We start from the raw sequence: 13,745 nt of genomic DNA on the forward strand, positions 1-13,745 counted from the left end.
GTAATATGTAAACATAAGTCATTGTGAAAGAATGATTAACCGTTTAACGTGAGTAATTTGTCCCCTCGGACTGTATCAGTTTAGACATATAGTCGGCTTTTACACAAACAAATATTGTCTGGACATTTAGTGCAAAAAATCATGATAGCGCACTTAACAGAAGTTTCTGCTTTAACATCTTAAAATAATGTTTAAATAAATTGATAACGTATATTTTAAGTAAGAACATCTTCGTTATTCCAAAACTTCGTGTTAGTGTTTTTGTGCCAGTTTATGCCCCTCCTCCCCATGAAACAAAACAAAACAAAACAATACAATCTTGTGTACATAAAAATGAATATCAAATATCGTTTTTACAAAATGAAAATAGTTCAATTTTCAGACATATAACTAAATGCAGTTCAACGTAAAACATTACTGTTGTTATATGCCAAATACCATGATGCCAATAAATGTCAGATGTTTGCCCTTCCTGTTAGATTCTGTAAAGCAAGCTTGCAGTACTTCTTGCGTTTAAGAACAATAAAAACGACTACACCGTTTAAAATGCCGACATTTATTCCAGTCGCAAGGTCTTTGACTTTGCCATGTGGCAATCTTCATATAGCACAAAATGCATGAAATACTTAATTAAAGTACAGGGAGCTAACATATTTACAAAGCCATATGTATGTATGTAAGAGATACAAGTATGAACTGATTCCTATGTGATACTGTAAGCTAAAAGTCTATTCGAATATGTATTGTCAATGTTACTGTAACTTTTATATTTGTCAAGGTTTCTGATACTGTTTGTCCAAGCGTGAAAAGTAAAAGCAAATTTTGATAGCGATCTCGTATAAGCGAATCTTTTTAAATAATGACACATGCGAATTTTCACGCTCAAATCACTTATATCTTTACTTTTACACATAGCTTCATAGTTTCTCTGAATTGGTAGTCCAAAATATTGCGAGTTCGCGACATAAATATAGCGCTGATCGGTCGGCGACATGTCTCCTCTATAGAAATATGGCGACACGTCGTCCCTATAGTCCTCAGTGAACGCATGGAATAGTTCACTGCCAGATAAATTAAAATACCTGACCATTGAGGCTGTTAAAAAACCTGGTCCGGCTATATCAAGTGTGTGAACATACACTCGAGCACTTGTTAGGCTGTCAACAACGAACTTCAAAAATGGATGACCGGGTCGGCAAAAAATTAAATTGTTATTTATTCTGAACGGTTGGCCTGTGTTCAGTAATGCTGGATGCTCAAACGGGGCCGGATTTAGCACACACGGGTATTTGATAGTGACTTTATCGAGGGATCTTTTGAATGAAATATCAAGATCAGCATAAACACCTCCGATCGTGTACAAAATCATATACCTAATCGCATCACTTTTGTGTATGTTGCTGGTATAGCTGTCATAAATGTTTAGCAGTCTCGAAAATGCTGTCTTGACTAAATTTCTACAGCTTGTTGCGTCCCAGAAATAATAAGACCACTGTGTATGATGCGTGAAAAACGACTGTACTGATTCTTTGTACTTTTTTGGCACGGAAATGGAACCGTCTTTATTCAAACCAACATTTTCCGAATTATCATCTGATATCCACATTTGGTGCATTATGTGTGGTATTTTGCTCACTTTGGCGTCTTTGATTGTAGGAAAATCACGATGTATATCTGGTTCAAAACCATTTCTCAGCGGAATAGTTTCGTCCATTGGCACATGCGTCTTCACTGGGTCTTTGGCCTTTTCCTTTTCGTCAACGTTCCCCCCTCCCAGTAAGCAGACTGGAAGATAGAGGCACCGCATTGAAGTACTATTTAATAAGTTTATTTAATTCGTTTACATTTATTTTTGTAAGCCTGATTGTGAAGACTGGTATTGTCATATTAATTTTGACTATCACCGGTGCTTAATTACGCGGTCAGTATATTAGCTACGAGTGTACTCGGTCCATTCTCGATACCTGCCGTAATTACGCGGTCAGTTTATTAGCTATATTGATACTCGGTCAATTCTCGATACCTGCCGTAATTACGAGGTCAGTTTATTAGCTTTATTGAAACTCGGTCAATTCTCGATACCTGCCGTAATTACGCGGTCAGTATATTAGCTATATTGATACTCGGTCAATTCTCAATACTTGCCGTAATTACGCGGTCAGTATATTAGCTATATTGATACTCAGTCAATTCTCGATACTTGCCGTAAGTATGCGGTCAGTATATTAGCTATATTGATACTCGGTCAATTCTCGATACGTGCCGTAATTACGCGGTCAGTATATTAGCTATATTGATACTCAGTCAATTCTCGATACCTGCCGTAATTACGCGGTCAGTATATTAGCTATATTGATACTTAGCTATATTGATACTCGGTCAATTCCCGATACTTGCCGTAATTACGCGGTCAGTATATTAGTTATATTGATACTCGGTAATTCCCGATATTTGCCGTAATTACGCGGTCAGTATATTAGCTATATTGATACTCGGTCAATGTCCGATACTTGCCGTAATTACGCGGTCAGTATATTAGCTATATTGATACTCGGTCAATGCCCGATACTTGCCGTAATTACGCGGTCAGTTAATTAGCTATATTGATACTCGGTCAATTCTCGATACTTGCCGTAATTACGCGGTCAGTATATTAGCTTTATTGAAACTCGGTCAATTCTCGAAACCTGCCGTGATTACGCGGTCAGTTTATTAGCTATATTGATACTCTGTCAATGCCCGATACTTGCCGTAATTACGCGGTCAGTATATTAGTTTTATTGATACTCGGTCAATTCTCGATACGTGCGGTAATTACGCGGTCAGTATATTAGCTATATTGATACTCGGTCAATTTTCGATACGTGCGGTAATTACGCGGTCAGTATATTAGCTATATTGATACTCGGTCAATTTTCGATACGTGCGGTAATTACGCGGTCAGTATCTTAGCTATATTGATACTTAGCTATATTGATACTCGGTCAATTTTCGATACGTGCGGTAATTACGCGGTCAGTATATTAGCTATATTGATACTCAGTCAATTCTCGATACCTGCCGTAATTACAGGGTCAATATATTAGCTATATTGATAGTTAGCTATATTGATACTCTGTCAATGCCCGATACTTGCCGTAATTACGCGGTCAGTATATTAGTTTTATTGATACTCGGTAATTCCCGATATTTGCCGTAATTACGCGGTCAGTATATTAGCTATATTGATACTCGGTCAATGCCCGATACTTGCCATAATTACGCGGTCAGTATAGTAGCTATATTGATACTCGGTCAATCCTCGATACTTGGCGTAATTACGAGGTCAGTATATTGGCTTTATTGAAACTCGGTCAATTCTCGAAACCTGCCGTGATTACGCGGTCAGTTTATTAGCTATATTGATACTCGGTCAATTTTCGATACTTGCCGTAATTACGAGGTCAGTTTATTAGCTATATTGATACTCGGTCAATTCTCGATACTTGCCGTAATTACGCGGTCAGTATATTTCATGAGACAATTTCGCACGAATAAAGCACGTAGAAAAATATGGACATTGTATTGAAACAAGGACAATATGGATTAAGTGCTACCGTGTCTTTACCATCGTCCATGAAATAAAAAATGGGTGGATGCATATTTCTATTAAGGGCATTTTTTGGCGATTTTACAATGAAACTCGAAAATATACAACAACACCGAAATGGGTCAAAGAGGAATTAAGTTTATCTATTTGGTATTTCCATTGCTAATCTTCTAGTGTTTTAATGTATCCATTACCACCTTTCATGTGCAAAAATCTTATTTTATCATTCATTGGAAATGTTTGGGACATTTTATGTTGCAAATTGTGACATATTGTCATTTTTAGGAAATGGGAAGTAACCTTACTCAGGTCTCTTTTATTAAAGGCGAAAATAGTATGAAAGCAGGTTAAGGGCCTTCCACAATGCAAAAGTTGGTGGTGAAGGCCAACAATTAAAATGTTTGGAAAGTTCGTGTTTAACCTAGTTTTAAGGAGCAATCTCTTTCGGGATTAGACCAAACGCCATTTGCAACATAGTTTTGGGTGATAAGGAATTGAGCAAATATTTTCGGACCGGGATATTTACCATGGGCTGTTCACCAAATCCATTTCAAATTCAAATCTTGCAGCAAATTACCACATCAGTACATACAAATCACATAGCAAAATAATAAATCTAGCATGCGGCTTAACTTTATGTACCAATGATAGTAAACTGACAGAGAAATCCATAATTATGTATCGGATATTTTCATCTTCTCCCAACTCCGCCATTTTGTGTATACATGCGTTCACACGGCATCTATACTTAATGCCTGTTTATTTTTCATTTTTAAGAGTAATTCTTGGTGACAACAACAAATCTCATTTATAGTGAAATATCAAGTTCATTACAAATTTAAATGGACTTATTCCGTGTTGTTTTATCTAAATGTTTTGCACACAACTCCCGGCATGAGTAAATGTCATTGACACATGTGTTCATCTCTTTCTTTGTTTTTTAACCCAAACATGAATAAACATGTAATCTAGAATAAACACAAGCTTTACAAAGACACAATGACAAGTATTTCAAAACCATTGTGTGATTTAAAATCCATAAACACCACCGACCGAACTTGTGAAACTAGGTCACCGGTGTCAACTTTTGAAATTTTACTTTCGATTTCACCACTGTGCACTGTTATTTGATATATAACCATAAAATATTATAAAAATGTTTTTCTCACACATAATTTACAGATATTTGTGTCTCCTTATTCGATGGCAGCCGCTGACACTTTTATTTTGTATCTATAAACAACAATATTTTTACGACCTAAATTAGCGGGAAAAACAACAATCATGTGACAGTTATTGTTTGTGTCGGCTGTTAAATTTGCCAATGTTTATTGCTATTGTTATTTTAAAAACTCCTGCATATTTTAATTAATTATTTCATACAGAGAATGACTGCTATCGCTGCCATAACAGTTGACTTGCTCATATGCTATCACTATAAATTGGCGAATACGGCTACGGAACAACAAACCAGTCGAGATCTACTGCATTCGTACTCTTATCTATTCGTTTTTCTTTCGTTTCGCACCAAAACCAATACGGTCGGGAAAATAATTTTGAAAACAAAAGTGAAATTCATTTTTTTTATTTTTTTTGTACATTTCGGAAAATTAGACCCGCCGGTTTTGTAAACCAATTTATATAAAAGTAGTGGCCTAATGGTTTAATGTCGGAAGCCATATGTACAATATAAAGAGGATATTTGTACATTTCAGCGTAAGACAATTTTTACTATATTTTGCTTACTGTTGGACGGCCCTCACGCAAAGTATAATCCCCAAAGACTTAGACTGTCATTTCTCCGCCGTTTTGTGGAGAAATTGTTTTCCAAAATTGCTTATAAAGGTTTTTAATTTACTCGTGTTTCAGTGCAAATGTTCTGTAAATATTCTTTAATATACCTTTATTAATCCATTGATGTTCCCAATAACAACAGTACAGCTAGAAACAAACTTATTTGAGGAGGACATGAATACATTGACCAAATTACACCGGTCGCCATTTACTGAATAATGCATTTGAAGGTCAAAAGTGGTAACAAAAAATGCTGATTAACAATGATTAAAAACATTTTCCAAGTTTTAGAGTTTGTTTCATGATATATGTGTATCCAATCACTCTTACTATCAGAGGTTGGTCTGATTCGCGTTTCTATGTGAAGAGTGAAGACCACGTGTTGTTGTTGACAGGTGACGTGTTTCCGAACAAGGTGGGGGTATTTAAGTATATTTATCAGTTAATTTTTGTTGAAGTTTTCCGGGTAGTTCGTTTTACAAAGTCAGAGAGTTTACATCGAATTTCGAATTTATATGATCGAGCAGTTGTGTTCGTTTGTAATATTTTGTACGAAAGGAAATGTTCGAGCATTCAGCTTCAAGAAAACGTGGGAAAAATATCGGAATAGACAGTTGAAGTTATGCTGACTTCCAAAATAGTTTTATTTAAACATATGCACTCTTTTTATGATATCGAATTATTTATTTTTTTACATAATTTAACGGTTAAAAGTGAGATACTCATAAATTCCACGAATCAAAGCAGTAAGTAAACGTTTGGAATTTCAGCAAATAGTTTATAAGTGCTACTTTTATCCGTTGGTGTGACATAACAGTAGATTTACAATAATATATCTCTTTTAAGTGATAAAACTGTTGAAATAAGTTTAATTTTCTTACCGGATATAATAACAACGCAGGTTATTATAATAAGCTCTTTCAAAAATCGGAACTTGTTAACTCCTAACATAATGTTAAGCTGTGGACGACACAATTGCAATTTAACAAAAGAAATATCGATGTGCTTACCAGTATATTCATTAAATTAATAATAACATATCAATAATGCCCTGAGGGACTTAAAAATACCAATTAGTTGTTTATAATTGAATTGACCATAACGTTTCAAATTCATGGAAGATAAAAATCAAGAACAAAAAACTGCTAAATAACCAAGTTATCAGATGTTCTTTTTGATTTGATTTCAGTCCTTTATTAAATCATCAAAAAAGGAAGAATATAAAATGCGGAATCAAGCTTTTCCATGTCATTTAAATATATATTTAAAGATTTAAAGAACATGGAAAAGCTTGATATATAAATAATCCAAAATAAGGTTCGGTATAATAACTAAATGCCAAGTACAGAATATGGTACAGGATGCCATCTCTACAAGTAAGATTGAGAATGCTCGTTTAGATTGATAATATGTTTCAGTCTAATTAAAGATTATCATTTAAAATTGTTTTTCCTTAAATTCAGCCCAATACCTGTGCGCAGAGAGAGAAAAATTCATTAATATCTCAGAGAATAAATATGATTTGCTGGACCAAAACTTTGCTGTCTTTCGGCCTGATTCAACATGGATTCCGTGAAAAAAAGAATAACGGTGCTAAACTTCAAAGTGAGTGAAAGATCATAGGAGAAACGTGACATACCTTTTTTTAATGTTTAATCAATTAAGTTTCAACTGAATTTTAAGGAAATGAATGGTTGCCATATACGCGAAACGCTAGTAATAGCATTTGTTTCGATCTGAAGTGTTTAATGTTTGCAGTGACATGTATAGGGAACATAATTAGTAGTGTGTAACCATAAACTATGCAATTTTTTAAAAAAAAGTAACCAAACAATAATAAAAAAGATGGAGTGGCCGCAATTCAACTAGGTATCCTTAATTAAAACTTAAACAGGCGGCTATAACTGACTCCGACAGAAAGAAAATTCACTCAAAGAAGCTTAAAAAAAACCACAATAACAAATGAAAGGAAAACTGACACAAAGTAGCCACAATGAAACCTGACAGAATGAAGTCGAAATGAAATCTGACAGAGTAGGCACAATGAAACCTGACAGAAAGATGTCGAAAGGAAAACTGTCAAAGTAGCCACAATGAAACCTGACAGAAAGAAGTCGAAAGGAAAACTGACAGAGTAGTCACAATGAAACCTGACAGAAAGAAGTCGAAAGGAAAAATGACAGAGTAGTCACAATGAAACCTGACAGAAAGAAGTCGAAATGAAAACTGACAGAGCAGTCACAATGAAACCTGACAGAAAGAAGTCGAAATGAAAACTGACAGAGTAGTCACAAGGAAACCTGACAGAAAGAAGTCGAAATGAAAACTGACAGAGTAGTCACAATGAAACCTGACAGAGTAGTCATTATAAAGGAAAACTGACAGAGTAGTCACAGTGAAACCTGACAGAAAGAAGTCGAAAGGAAAACTGACAGAGTAGTTACAATGAAACCTGACAGAAAGAAGTCGAAATGAAAAATGACAGAGTAGTCACAATGAAACCTGACAGAAAGAAGTCGAAATGAAAACTGACAGAGTAGTCACAATGAAACCTGACAGAATGATCTCGAATGGAAAACTGACACAGACTAGCCACAGTGAAACCTGACAGAAAGAAGTTGAAAGGAAAACTGGCTCGGAGAAGCCACAATGAGAACGGTCATAATGAAGCCGCAATGTAGCCAAAATGAAACCTGAAACAATGTTACAGAAACCGGAATTTAAAAAAGTAACTCAGTTAAAACTAGCACAGAGTAGCCGAAACGAAAACTGGCACGAATAGCTATATTAAAAAGTATCGGAAACCGTATCACAAAGTGACCATCATAAGAAGCGAATAGAAAACTGACAAAAAGAAACCACAATGAAACTTACACAACGTATCCTCGATAAAACTGACACAAAGTGGCCACAATGAGAAATCACAGTGAAAACAACCACATATTATGCAGCAATTAGAAGCCACAATGAAACTGACATAAAGTAGCAGCAGAAAGAAGCCACAAAGAAAATGATCACATATTATGCAGCGATTAGAAGCCACAATGAAACTGACATAAAGTAGCAGCAGAAAGAAGCCACAAAGAAAATGACCACATATTATGCAGCAATTAGAAGCCACAATGAAACTGACACAAAGTAGCAGCAATTAGAAGCCACAATGAATCGTTGGGAATCGGACAGAAAAAATATTTCGATAATCGGTTGATGAAACCGATAATGATCGATTATTAATCGATTTAATCATTATTTAATTATGTTTGGTCATCATAGTTAAGGCAAAGAGATACAGTACATGCACCAGTTTTAAGCACCAATGTTCCTTTACAATATTGTTTGTACATTTCTTTGTATAAATTACATTATTTATTCAGAACGCGACTATCGTTTAGTGTTTCCAAGTCACTATTACAGAACATGACACCACAGGGTCTATTTTTTGTTTTACATTTAGTATTGTCTACATGTGTAAAATAAACACAAAAAAAGATATTAATTTCTTTTACATAGTCAGTCAGTAACAAATACAACAAGCAGTATAATTTTCAATATGTTTTACAAGAACAGTTTCTTTCAGGAAACCGAGAAAACTAAAGTCTTACATGGTAAGAGGTAAACGGTAACATGTTTTATAATCCCTTTTAAACCACAATCATTATACATTGAGAACCAATCCTTTCGCAGTTCAATAACAAAGAAAATTTGCAATAAGGTACTGTTGTGACTTAATAAGAACATGACTAGATAAATTAACATAGTAACACGTTAACATTTCAATATCAACTAGCATAAACCAGAAAAAGAACATTAGTCGGTAGCGGCTACGTCCCTTGTTTCTATAATCGATTGTTCAAATTTCACTATCGATTGTCGCCGACGCATGCCTTTCCGATCAATTATCGATCATAATCGATCATCGGCACAATACTAAATGAAACTGACACAAAGTAGCAGCAAAAAGAAGCCACAAAAAAAACGACCACATATTATGCAGCAATTAGAAGCCACAATGAAATCTGAAACAAAGTAGCGACAATGTTTATTGAAATAAAAGCATGATACCCACACTGGATATTGAGGTAAAGTTATGGCAATGAAAACTGGAAGAATGAAGCCATTAGGAAAACAGAAGCAATATATAATCGAAATATAAGCTGAAATAAAGATCCTGTGGTTATGGTATTTCGCATGCCCTATCGATATGCCCCTATAGTAGTCGCAAAGGCCGTCCGATACTGCGTCTGTCTGTCCGTCTATCAGTCCGTCCGTTACCATCGAACCTCGAGTTACAGAAACATATAACAGAATTGAAGAGCAGCATTTTATATGTCAAATGTTATACTAGCGGTCAATGGAGCCCAATAGTGATTTAATAAGAATAATTCGTTTAAAAGCTTTGTCAATTCCAATCAAAGATAGATTAAACTTAACGCAAAGGATAGTGCAGCATTTGATAATATGTCATGCATAGCATTCTCTCATCTCAAACAGTAAAATGTCAATGAGGGGTGAATTGAGTCTGATATTGATTTCATATAAATGTTGTGAAGCAGCCTGCATATCGCATTTATGCCCTCACTTAAAATCACATATAGCGGTCAGTGAAGCCCAAAATGGATAAACATGTAATAGGAATGGTTTCTTCTCTGCTATATATTTTTGCATGTAGCTATCACTCTGAATACGACAATGCGGGGGAATTTGTCACCTTCATGTGACATCTCTGCTTTATCTTATGCAAGTATTTAGGTAGGTGCGGGGATTTAAATGAACTGTCAGATACTTTATTCTGCACTAACACCTCCCATTAAATACCATCTTGAAAAGAAATATAATATCATTGGTTTAATTATTTAAAATAATATATTCATGTTTGACGTATCGCGTTGATTTCATTGTTGTAAGTGATGAGGATATAGCCGTTGCCGTGGAAACATCGATATACTTTGCGCTAAGATTGTTGCTTGATTATATAAATGCGCCAAATAAAACATAAGACATTTTTAATTAACCTGTTAGCTAAGGACATATATGACATGGATATTTATTAGAACATGATTTAAATATATATGATCTACCAGTAAAATTGTACAGTAAATAAGCTCTCATTTTATATTAGATTATTTGATAGGCGAAGCACGGCTCATGAGAGTTTTCCTTGAATCATAATCAGAATTAAAAATCCTTTTTTTATTGTTTTATTCGAATAATAATACATTCAAATAATAATACTGATATGGAAATGATTTTGTTATTTTGCCCGTGTGTCATTTGGCCTTGAGCCACTGAGATAGAGTGTAATATTATGACTAATAAGAGAGAACGGAGCGCGCACTTCGTTATCATTAAGAATTTTCAAAACATGATATTTCGTACGTTGCATCGTGTTTTCAGCACGCAGGGAACCAAAGTATTGCTTCGTGTCTGTGAATTTGTAAAACATGCGATGCTTATCGATTTAGCATTTTAGCTTATGGTCTTGTCCTTTAAAATTATAGGTGCTATTCCAATAACAATTCAAAAGCACACACACGTGTTCATTCGGAACACCTCGGCAACACTGCGAAGAGAATGAAGCTGTTTTCTTTTTATTTGAACCTTTTGAAGTTTCTCACAAGCGTAATTATTACACGAATCAAACTCATTCATTTCAAAACATTGTCTTCGTTATCGAATGGGTTTACTTAGCGTAAAACACTGTCACGAACATGCATCGCAATAGCCTTTCGCCCACCCCGGGGGCAAACATTGATATGAACATCAATATAGATATGCATCAGTTGAAATTTAATGAATTGCTCTTAACGATTGGACTTTGATAGCATTTCCTCGGAATAAATTCGTTTACGTTGTTATATATGAACTTTAAACATTACTCAATGACTTTCAGTTTAATAACGACTATATATTGAGGGTCATTGCAAGTACTGGACCCCAGTTACCGTATTACATCTGAACAAACAACGGAATCAATGCTGCTGTCTCTCGGTGGCATAATGCTGCTGTCTCTCGGTGGCATAATGCTGCTGTCTCTCGGTGGCATAATGCTGCTGTCTCTCGGTGGCATAATGCTGCTGTCTCTCGGTGGCATATTATGAGCATCTTAACATTTAGCCATAAAACAAAATGTATGAAATTACCATATACATTGATTTAGTTCCTAGATATATATGCACACGGCAATTAGTTCATAGTTGTTTTTATTTACGTAACTTATTTTTTGCGGAAGGGAAATGTAAGATGTGGAACAGAATGGCGGTTTGTTAAAGTATTTTGCTGTTTTTGGAGGATATTTTGACCTGGTACGTAAGTTTATAATACTTTTATCGCAATATAAATACGCATACTTACTTACTTACTAGGTCAAAATAAATTACTTTGGACCCCCTAATTAAGATTACTTTCATTATATAGCCGAGAATAGCGAGCACAGTGAATATTGTATTGATTAGCCAAAGGTGTTCACTGGATCGTAACCTCAAATAATTAAGTTTGTCTACTTGTTTATTTGAGTTTATCAAGGTCTGCCCGCGCCCATTGGCTGCATTATGGCTTGACCCCGCCGTGACGTCATCACGACTTAAATTGTGTTTAAATGCCATACGTGACATGAGATAAAAGTGACAGCAATTCGCAGTCAAATCCAGACATTGGAAGACATGAAGAAACAGAGTGAGATACAAGAGATCCTGGTGCCATACCCTAGCTCTTTTCGAAGAGATTTCTTGGTTCTTGAACGTGCTCGGTGTAAAGCACCGATACACTGGATACAACTTCCCTGGGCTGAACCAGTACTGAACACACCACTCTTCCAAGCACTACCCGTAACATCAAACAATTTAGTCTGTCTACACTACTACAAGTCGTTGACATCAGTTAGATCATATTGATGCCAGCTGGGATAATTGAGATATTTTTTTTTCTTTTTCATAGAGATCTTCCATTTATAAAGTTAAGTTATCCATCAGCAATACAAAAAAATGCCACGGGTATTAAATTTAATATTACAATAAGTTTAAATATTTTTAAAGTTTCCACCGATAACGTTTTTGATAAAGGCATCATGATTTTTAAGAAACAAATTATTTAAAATGCTATACAATCATAGTATCGTTTTGTTTACGTCCCTATAATATAAACTATCATACTGGTAGTATCGTTATGGTGTAATTCAAAACGTCTAGTAATCAATACAAACAAATGTATAATTAATCTCGATGTTAATTTTTAAAATGCACAAACCTATGTGCACCGATTGATGGATGGCTAACCTTAACTGAGATTAATTGGAAACCCTTAGACATAAAACAAGATTTCAAAAAAAGATAAAATGTCACGTAACCTTTTTCAAACTTCATTTTAATGTGGTCACACGTTTATTAGAACAGACTTCAGCGCGCAATTTCATGGAACGCTTGATGCTAATATGCACTCTCTCTTTGAAGAGTATGATGCATCGGCTAAGATTGAGGTCCATTAATGGTAGAACATGATTTCCTTTTTAAAGGCCGCAACTAGTGATTAAAGTTTAAAGGTTTTATAGTGGCTATTCACGTAGATTTTAAATGTTGACTTCATTAAGACTGTGTGGTAACAGTCTCGTACATAGCTACATGGATTACAGAGAGTGCAGTTTGAAGCTTCATGGGCTACAGAGCCCCGGATGTAGTTATATGTGCTACAGAGCCCCGTATATAGCTACATGGATTAAAGAGAGTGCAGTTTGAAGCTACTTGGGCTACAGAGCCCCGGATGTAGTTACATGGGCTACAGAGCCCCATATATAGCTACATGAATTACAAAGAGTGCAGTTTGAAGCTACATGGGCTACAAAGCCCCGGATGTAGTAACATGGGCTACAGAGCCCCGTATATAGCTACATGGATTACCGAGAGTGCAGTTTAAAGCTACATGAGCTACAGAGCCCCGGATGTAATGTAGTTACATGGGTAACAGAGCCCCGGATAAAGTGACATGAGCTACAGAGCCCCGGATAAAGTGACATGGGTAACAGAGTCCCAAATGTAGTTACACGGGCTACAGAGCCCCGTATATAGCTACATGGATTACAGAGAGTGCAGTTTGAAGCTACATGAGCTACAGAGCCCCGGATGTAATGTAGTTACATGGGTAACAGAGCCCCGGATGTAGTAACATGGGCTTCAGAGCCCCGGATGTAGTTACATTGGTAACAGAGTCCCAAATGTAGTTACACGGGCTACAGAGCCCCGTATATAGCTACATGGATTACAGAGAGTGCAGTTTGAAGCTACATGGGCTACAGAGCCCCGGATGTAGTTACATGGGTAACAGAGTCCCGAATGTAGTTACATGGGCTACAGGGCCCCGTATATAGCTACAT

This window comes from Mya arenaria, chromosome 6 (genome assembly GCF_026914265.1).
Source record: "Mya arenaria isolate MELC-2E11 chromosome 6, ASM2691426v1".
In the NCBI taxonomy this organism is placed as follows: Eukaryota; Metazoa; Mollusca; class Bivalvia; order Myida; family Myidae; genus Mya; species Mya arenaria.